The sequence below is a fragment of the Lactuca saligna genome, chromosome 2, assembly GCF_052625555.1.
Source record: "Lactuca saligna cultivar CGN05327 chromosome 2, ASM5262555v1, whole genome shotgun sequence".
NCBI lineage: Eukaryota > Viridiplantae > Streptophyta > Magnoliopsida > Asterales > Asteraceae > Lactuca > Lactuca saligna.
The window spans coordinates 71,439,699-71,449,954 of NC_136418.1; positions in this window are offsets into that span (position 1 = coordinate 71,439,699).

The following is a 10,256-nucleotide window of genomic DNA, read 5'->3' on the forward strand; positions in this document are numbered from 1 at the left end:
CTGGTGCTCGGCCTTGACCTGCCGACAAGTCAAGCACCTCTCGACAAACCAAGCGACATCCCTTTTCATACATGGCCACCAGTACTCCTTCTTGAGATCCAAATACATTTTCGTAGCACCAGGATGAATCGAGACTTTCGATCGATGTGCTTCCTCCATCAAAATAGTGCGCGCACCGCCCACAAACGGCACCCAAATCCGACTCTGAAAAGTCATAAGCCCTCAACCATCCGTAACAAATCCTGATACCTGACCTACAACCCGTTCCTTCTTCTGGTGTTCCGGCTTTGCAGCCTCCACCTGAGCCCCTCGAATAATATCCAGAATCGGGGTCAAAACCGTCAATCTCATACAAATATCTCGGATCGGGGCGCTATCCGCCCTATGACTCAATGCGTCGGCTACCACATTAGCCTTGCCCGGGTGGTACAGGATCTCACAATCGTAATCCTTCACCACATCCAACCACCTCCTCTATCGCATATTTAGATTTGGCTGATCCATCAATTACTTCAAGCTCTTATGGTCCGTGTAAATCGTACACCGAACCCCGTACAAATAGTGTCGCCAGATCTTGAGGGCAAACACCACCGCCCCCAATTCCAGGTCATGCGTGGGATATCTCGACTCATGAGGCTTCAAGCGTACGCTATCGCATGACCCCTCTGCATAAGTACCACCCCCAAACCCGATATAGAGGCATCACAGTATACCACAAAATCCTCCATGCCTTCCGGGAGTGCAAGCACTGGAGCCTCACACAATTTCTGACGAAGCGTCTCAAATGAGGACTGTTGCTCCGGTCCCCATGAAAACGTAACACCCTTCCAGGTCATCCTAGTAAGTGGCACAACGATCTTGGAGAAATCCTTGATAAATCTGCGATAATATCCAGCCAAACCCAGAAAACTCCTGATCTCGGTGGGCGATCTCGGCACCTCCCACCTCAACACCGCCTCAATCTTGGCCGGGTCGACCAATATCCCTTTCTGGTTCACAAGATGCCCGAGGAACTGGACCTCTCGTAACCAGAAATCACACTTGGAGAACTTGGCATACAGTCTCTCCGATCTCAAAACCCCAAGAATCTCCCGCAAATGTTCCTCATGCTGGTCCCTAGTCCTCGAATACACCAAAATATCATTGATGAATACGATCACCGACCGATCCAGCATTGGTCTGCACACCCGGTTCATGAGATCCATGAATGCGGCCGGGGCATTGGTGAGCCCAAAAGGCATCACCACAAACTCATAATGTCCATAACGAGTCCTGAAAGCAGTATTTTGGATATCCTCCTCGCGAACCCTCATCTGATGATATCCCAACGTCAAGTCAATCTTGGAAAACCAAGATGCCCCCTGCAACTGATCGAACAGATCGTCGATCCTAGGTAACGGATATCGGTTCTTAACCGTCAACTTGTTCAACTCCCGATAATCGATACACATCCGGTGTGAACCATCCTTTTTCTTGACGAACAAAATTAGCGCTCCCCAAGGCGAGCTACTCGGTCGAATGAATCCCTTTCCCAACAACTCCTAAAGCTGCAAGGATAATTCATGCATTTCCGGCGGAGCGAGACGATAAGGCGCCTTGGCGATGGACGCCGCTCCCGGAACCAAATCGATACGAAACTCCACTTGCCTCTCCGGAGGCACACCCGGTAACTCTTCGGGGAATACATCCGAAAACTCGCATACAACTGGAACGTCATCAATCGAATTGGGCCTCTCCACGGTCACACGAGTATCCATCACATAGGCTATGAATCCATCACAGCCCTGCTGCAAACTCTGCCTCGCCATGGCAGCCGAACAAAACGCCGACCCACACCAGGTCCCCTCGCCATAAGCCGTGAGCACTTCCCCACTAGGGTCTCGAATCATCACCAGCTGTCTCTCGCAGTCAATGACTGCTCCAAACTTGCTCAACCAATCCATGCCCACGATAACGCAAACATCCCCCATAGCTATAGGGACCAAGTCTATAGGAAACTCGACCCCAAAAATCTCAAGCACGCATCCTCGAATCACCTCGGTGGCGTATATCGCTCTCTCATTTGCTATAGCAACTCGCAGGGGATGACTCATCGCCTCCCGATCGATATCGATGTGCTGGCTAAAAGCAAACGAAACAAAGGACCGACTCGCACCCGAGTCGAATAATACTAAAGTAGGCACATGATTCACAAGAAAAGTACCTACGCATATAATAATATAAGCACAATATCTCAGTATAAATGTAAATACATGAAACAATACATACCGGCCACGACATCAGGCGCCGCGCGGACCTCCTCCGCAGTCAACTGGAAAGCTCTCCCACGAGCCTTTGGAGCCTCGGTCTTCACTGGCCGAACCTCAGGAACCCTGGAAGTAGGCGAAGATCCCTGGCGAAGCTGGGGGCACTCGGCCTTCTGATGGCCAGTCTGGTTGCAATGGAAGCAAACCATGAATCCCTTGGGGCAATCCCTAGCAATGTGCCCATCCTTGCCACACTTGTAGCACGTACCCGATCGACATGCCCCCTCATGACCCTTGCCGCACTTCCCACAAGTGCGGCTCTTCTGACCTCTGGATCTCAAATCAGCGGACTTGGTCCGCTTGGCTGCCGGCTGAGACTGAGCTGGCCGCCGATCCACCCATTGAGACTCGGCCTCCTCCCTGGCCTGGGTCTCCAACTCGATCTCACGCTTCCTGGCATTCGCCTGAAGCTCAACAAAAGTTTGATATGACGAGTTCGATACGAACTCCCGGATATCTCTCCTCAGTACTCCCAAATACTTGCTCATCCGAGCCTGCTCCGTGGACACCTGCTCGGGGCAGAACATCGCCCTCTCATGAAACTTTCGCGTGATCACTGTAACCGAATCATTACCCTGGTTGAGGGTCAAAAACTCCTGAACCAACCGTTCCCTCTCCACCGGGGGAACATACTCGTCTCTGAACATATCAGTAAACCTCTCCCAAGTCACAGCTGAGACCTCTGCCAGAGTGAAGTTTGCCGTCACAAACTTCCACCAATCCTTTGCTCCTAGGTGGAGCTTGTTCAGGGCAAACCGAACCCTCAGATGCTCCGGACATGAACAAGTATAGAAGGATCCCTCGATAGCTGCGTCCCATCAAACTTTGGTGGCTTCGTGTTGCTGAACTCCCGGAACAGCAACGACTCACCCCCCTGTGGTCTGGCAGCGGCCACAGCTACGGTAGCTGCAGCGGCGGCAGCCTCAGTCAACGCGGCGTACCGCTCATCAAATGTCTCCATCAGCGTGGTCTTAATAGACCCAAACATCTCCGGAATCTCAGCCCGGATCGCTGCAGCTAACTCCTCATGAATCATCTGACGAAGCTCCTCGTCAGTCACACCACTCGTACCAGGTCTGTGTCGTGGTCCAACCATGATGTCTCTGAAATACAACATAAAAATATCAGAGACTCTATCGGGCATAATCGCACTCGATAACGCAGTCCTACTCAGTCTTCGATACCCAAGGATTCTTACTTGGGCTGCCCACTGACCCGGTGTCCTTGGTAGTACGGGCCCAATACTACCAATTACACCGCATCGATATTCACCCCAAGTCCTCCTCCCCAAACCCCGAATTCTGAGTACTCTATTCTTGTCATACACTAGTTACCCACTCGCTCTCAAGCACCTCATAGAAGCAGGTTTCCCTAGACTAAGGCGTTACAAAATCAGGCCACTCTAGCCCTAATATGTATACCTAGTCTACCAGTATGCTTATCATATCATATCATATCTCATAACACATATTGTAAGAGTATTTTGGGGATTTTAACCGTTCGGGCGTTGGCTGACCGTACACACTCTTTCTCCTTTGGTTGTCTCAAAATCAATTTTTTTTGATTTATTAATTAAAATTTTCTCAAATCCCCAGTTTGAGTTCAGTTACGCCCGAAGGTGTACCCGAATCCCTCAATCCAAGGCTCTGATACCAACTTGTAACGTCAAAAAATTTCAAACCAAAATTTTCATTTTTATAGTCATCAAAACATGAGTAATAAGTTTAGGTTCCAATGTAACAATTTAGTCACAACCGATTACATAGCAAAAGATCACAAAATGGTTTCTCCCGAGTGTGTGTACGATCACGCCGACGCCTTCCCACGGTCCTCGCTAGTACCTGAAACACATAACACAACATCTGTAAGCATAAATGCTTAGTGAGTTCCCCAAAATACAACTTACGCACGTACGCCTTTCCACGTCTTGACCTTCCGGTCCATGTGTCTCAGGGGACTTCCGTCCCGACTGGGTAAACCTTCCGGTCCTACCCACGTCAACCTTACAGTCCATATGACCACGCCTTCAGGCCCATATCATGTTTCCTTCCGGCCCAAATCAAGCATATAATACATGGCACATATAACGAATAACTTAAAACACATAAGGCATATATCTCATATCATATTCGACCTTCCGGTCACACAGTCAAAACCCTTCCGGGTACAGTATAGTGAGAAGACTCACCTCGTATGCCTCGCTATGTCGCTAATCGTGAATCTTGGAATCACTCGTGCTCGAACCCTAGAGCTACAATCCTCCTATGATATAATAGATCTATAATTATTACTTGTACCACTAAGGTTGACCATCCATATCAAGTCAACACAGGTTGACTGGGTCAACAGTCTTTAGTCAATTGGACCGGACTCGGCGAGTGCACAATAGTGACTCGGCGAGTCTACGCGTTTTAACCAACTCTCAAGGATTTTCCCTTTGACTCGTCAAGTACTCCCCCTACTCGACGAGTTCCACCTGGGCCTGAATCACAGGGCCACCGCGACTCAACTCGCCGAGTCGCAAGGTCAACTCGGCGAGTCCCAACTTGACTCGGTCCACCTGTCAAAACCTTTCCAACTCTCTGCGACTCACTGAGTCGCCCATAACTCGGTCAGGACTACACACTGGGTGGTCTCAAGGACAATCTTCAAGCGACTCGTCAAGTCTGTTCATCAGAATCGGCGAGTCCATGCCATGCACTAGCTAAAACTGGCTTTTGCGGTCAGATCCGTTCCATACATTCATAGATCTGGCCTTCCCAAGCTTATTTGTCACGTAAAGTCTCAATCTTGGTTGCCATGCAATGCATACAAGGCTTATTTTGGAGAAACAACCTCTAATATGACAACCTTAGCTTCTAACTCAAAAGGATGGACATAAAGCTTGTCATATGGGGTCTCCTGGACCTGCTAAGGCCCAGATCTAGGTTCCATATCTCCATGGGACCTTTCATACTTCCAATTCATGCCAAGAAATGCAAGAAGAAACCTTAGATTTGACACATCAACACAAAACACAAAGTTTGGCTCTAAAAGTTACCTCAAGAAAACTCCCTTGATGAAATAGCAAAAGATCCAAGCTCCCCAACTCCTTAAGCTTGATCCTCTCCCTCCTTTCTTGCAATATCAAATAAAATGATGAACAAATGGCCTCCAAATACACTCACAAGGGCTCACAGTCGTATGGGGGCTCTTAGGGTTCAAGGTGGCCGCAAATGAGGGCCATAAGGTCCTTTAAATAGGGTTTAGGACCGGGAAATTAGGGTTTCATTAAACAGCACGGACTCGCCGAGTCCATCCCTTGGACTCACCGAGTCCGGACGCGAACCCCCACCCAAAAACCGCGACCCGACTCAGCGAGTTCGACCTCCAACTCGCCGAGTCCTCTCACAGAAAGTCAAAAAATATGAAATGAAGGTACCTGGGGATCCGGGCTGTTACACGGTTGGCTTGCAGTTAGATACATCAACGAACTGATCATCGATCTGTAGTGAGTTTGATCTACGGATTCACTATTAGTATTTGGAGTCAGCAGGGGTCTTTCGGCCATTGGCGTCAAAGCAGGTTTTGTGTAGCATCCCGAAATTTAGGTACAGCTACTTAACCCTTCTCTTTTGTCAAGTTGTCAAGTTTAATCCTTGAGTGGAAATTGTAGCAAATGTGTATGCTAGGCGTACTGGAGAGTACGCTGCGCGTACTCATGCTCTTAATTTGGACGCGGACTCGCCTAGGTACGCTGGGCGTAGCGAGGCCAGATGAAAACCCTAATTTTTGGCTTGTGCACTATAAAAGGAATGCTAAGGTCTTATCCTCAACCACCATATCAGAGAGTAAAACCCTAAGAGAGCGTTTCCTTCGTCCTAAAGCTTGTATGTGAGTGTTTTGAGCTAAAAGTGCCTTTGTGTGTTAGTGAAGAAGAAGGAGAGGAACTTGTGGAGACTAGGGTTTGAAGTTCAAGTTTGGATCTGAGTTATTCAGAGGGAGGAGTTTCATTCAGAGGTAAAAAGCTCAGAACTTTCCTCTTTATTTTGGTTAGGGTCCTTGAGCCATGAGAGGGGTAAAATGCCTTTTGCCCTTCTAAGAGTGCTAAGAGAGGGTATAGTCTAGCCTAGAGAGTTGTATTGATTAGAGTGCTTATTCCATGTGATTAGGCGGAGGCTAGACCAGATTTTACCGAGTTACCCGAGGTGAGTCTTCTCAGTATACTTTACCTAGAGTGGTAATTAGAGTTATATGACAGAGTATCTGGTATGTTATTTATGTGATTGTGATTTACTGCATTATTTTTATGAGATTCATGCCGTGTATGTTCTAGAGTTCACAGAGTTAGGACCATAGGTTCCACAGAGTTAGGACTGGAGGGTCCATAGAGTTATAGCCTCGAGTGGCTATTATGTGTTATATGTGGTATTTTGGGGAAATTACTAAGCTTTTATGCTTGCTGTGTTGTGTTATTTGTTTCAGGTACCAGTGAGGATCGCAGGAAGGCACCGACATGATCAACACATACATGAGGAGTTTTTATACATTATGATCTTGGGTTGTGTTTCTATGGTTGATATGTGATACAATGACATTTTTATAATATTTATGAATGAAAGTATGTTTTTGAAAATGTGAAAAATTGTTTGAAAATTTACGTTGTCACATTTTGCATCTTGAAACCCGAACTTCTCAAGTATATCCTCCAGATACTTTGCTTGATGGAGCGGGATTCCAGTTGATCTTTGTTGGACCTGAATCCCCAGAAACATGGTCATTTCGCGTAATGAACTCATCTCGAACCTATTTTTCATCACTCATTCGAACTCTTTACATAACTGTGGACTCGTAGACCCGAATATAATGTCGTCAACATAGATCTGAACTAGAATATAATCATTGCCCACATGCTTGATGAACAAAGTTTGATCGATAGTGTTGTGAGAATATCCATGCTTGAGAAAGTGCTTTGCGAGAGTTTCATGCCATGCTCGAGGAGCTTGATGTAACCCGTACAACGCCTTGTCCAACCTGTAGACATGATTAGGAAACTTTGAGTTAACACACCTAGGGGGTTGATCAACATAAAATTCCTCCTTTACCGTGCCTTACGAGAAGGCTGTCTTGACATCCATCTGGTAAACCGTGAAGTTCTTGTAGGAAGCATATGCAAGGAAGATACGGATAACCTCCAAGCGAGCCACCGGAGCATAAACCTTGCTGTAGTCAATACCCTCGACCTGTCTAAACCTATGAACCACCAATCTTGCCTTATTGCGTACTATGACTCCGGAATCATCTTACTTATTGCGATAAACCCACCGAGTGTCAAGAGGTTTTTTGCCCTTAGGTAATTCAACCAACGTCCAAACCCCGAGCTTTTCAAATTGATTTAACTCTTGGTGCATAGCATCTACCCAACTGGGCTCATTCAAAGCCATTTCAACATTCTTTGGCTCAATTTGAGAGATAAATCAAGAATACAGACATGTATTAACATCTCAACTATGACTTCTTGTTTTAACACCATCACCTAGCTGGCCAATGACATTTTCGATCGGATGATTGCGTTGAATATGTGTAGGTATCTCCTGGCCGATATCATTGAGTGAAATGGGAAGATTGTAAATGTTGATAACTTCGTCATTTGCTGAATGATTCACTTAAGATGAATCGGTCTCATTAGAAGAATTAGCCACAAAATCATCAGCAATCTGCTCAGGAAAGAGACGTTCCATAAAAGTTTGAGTAGCCGCGGAAGAATCTATGGACATGAACTCTCTTTCAATAGGAGTAAGTGGTGTTGCATCAGCATCTGGAGCATGTTGTTAACTTGGAGATCCTGGACAAGGAATTGAAACAGGTGACTCCACCGTAGGAATTGCAGAAGACACTATCGGCGGTCTGTAGACCACTTCTTCATCTTCATCTTCAGGTACAGTCTTCGAACCAGAAGTAGAACCAGATAAACTATCAAAACACACATTGAACGATTTGAAAAAATGTTTAATCAAACAACCAATCAGGACCCACTCTAGCATTCATTTCATTCTCTTCCAACCAACACACATCAAAGGATTCTACTATTTTCTTTGTTCTTCTATTGTAGACCCTCTACACAGTGTGAGCAGTATACCCTACAAAATAGCAGTCATCAGCTTTGGCATTAAACTTTGGGTTGGACTCAGGTGAAGAAGGGCACAAGGGCAGCCAAATAGTTAGAAGTGGCTGGCAAATGGGTTGTGACCATATAGAATTTCATATTGAGTCTTCAAATGGGCTTTGTTGATCAGAACACGATTTTGAACATAACATGTTGTGTTGATCGCCTCAGCCCAAAAGAAAATTGGCAACTTTGATTCACACAGCATCGTCCTTGCAGCCTTTTGTAATGTTCGATTCCTCCGTTCATCAACACCATTTTGTTGAGGCGTGCAAATGTAACTATATTGACACAATATTCCCTTTTCTGTGAAAAACTAATCAAGAACCGCATTCTTGAATTCCATTCGATTATCTATACGAAGCGCCTTCACCTGGTTGTTGGTTTGGTTCTCTATCACTACGATGAACTTCTTGATTAGATCAGATACCCCAACTTTGTTGGATAGGAAGAAGACCCGTGTGAAATGCAAGAAGTTGTCGATCACAACGAGACAATATGAATTCCTGTTGATGCTTAGGACATTAACCAGATCAAATAGGTCAATGTGTAATAATTGGAGTACTTGGCTGGTTGAATTGAACTGTTTTGGTAGTTGTGTGGTTTTCTGTGATGCTTTCCCTGGGCACATGACACACATTTTTCTAAAGTTATGAAGTCTCTAACAGGTAGGCCACGCACCATTTCATGTTTAGCAAGATGATTCAGATTCTTAGCATTTGCATGACCGAGTTGTCGGTACCACAACATAGCATTCTATTATGAGACCTTAGAAAAGAGGCAGGTGACTTGTTCAGGAATGTTGCTATTCATATCGATGATATAAGCATTTCCATCCCGCTTTGATTTGACAAGAATCCACTCATCCGGGATGAAAATGTCTGGCTTCAAGATCATACACTCTTTATCAGTAAAATATGTTGAATACCCCTTGTCACAAATCTGAGAAACGCTCAACAAGTTGTGTTTAACTCGGGAGAAAAGTTAACGTTCTCAAAACTCAGCACCTCGTTTGTCACAGTTCCTCTCTGAGTGATTTTTCCACCTTCTCCGCCCACAAAGGAGATTAATCCCCATTAAAAGTCTGAATTTCGTTCAGTTGGGAGAAGTCTCCTGTCATATGCCGGGAACAGCCATTGTCGACATACCAAGGTCTGACGACATTCCTCCGCAACTGTCCCTACAAAATGAGCGGGATCATTTAGATTTGGGGACCCATGTCATTACTTTCCTGGGTTGACCCTTTACAATCACAAATTTATCTTTTGAACCTTTTGGTTTTGAATCATCATTTAATACACTTTCAATATGATGATGATTGGTTGGTAGTTAATTTGGGCACCCATTGGTATTTAGCTTTCTTAAAAATCACGGGTGAGTTTGAAACATTTTTCTTTCCAGTTTGCTTTGAGCATTTGGATTTTCTACCAGAAGTGGTTGAAGATCCAGATCCACTCTTTGACAAAACCGACCTCGACTTAGCCTTGTTCAATTTTGGCAACTATCTGTGACTTTATTATTGAAAACTTGTTTGGTTTTTTGAAAAACATCCCTTTTCTTGTTATGATTAACCTTCCAATCATGATCTCGAGGGTGAGATATCGAGGAATTTCTAGTTAAAGACCTTCCTTGAGGCTCATTCTATTTCCTTGGAGAGGAAAAATGCAAAAATGCCCTATTGGGACAATCTCGAGCAATGTGGCCGACAATACCACAGTTGAAACAAATTTGCTTTTTATGTTTAGACCTGGTGTTGCCATTTTCATATTTAATGCTCTTATGGACCTTGCTAACCGTCCCACATG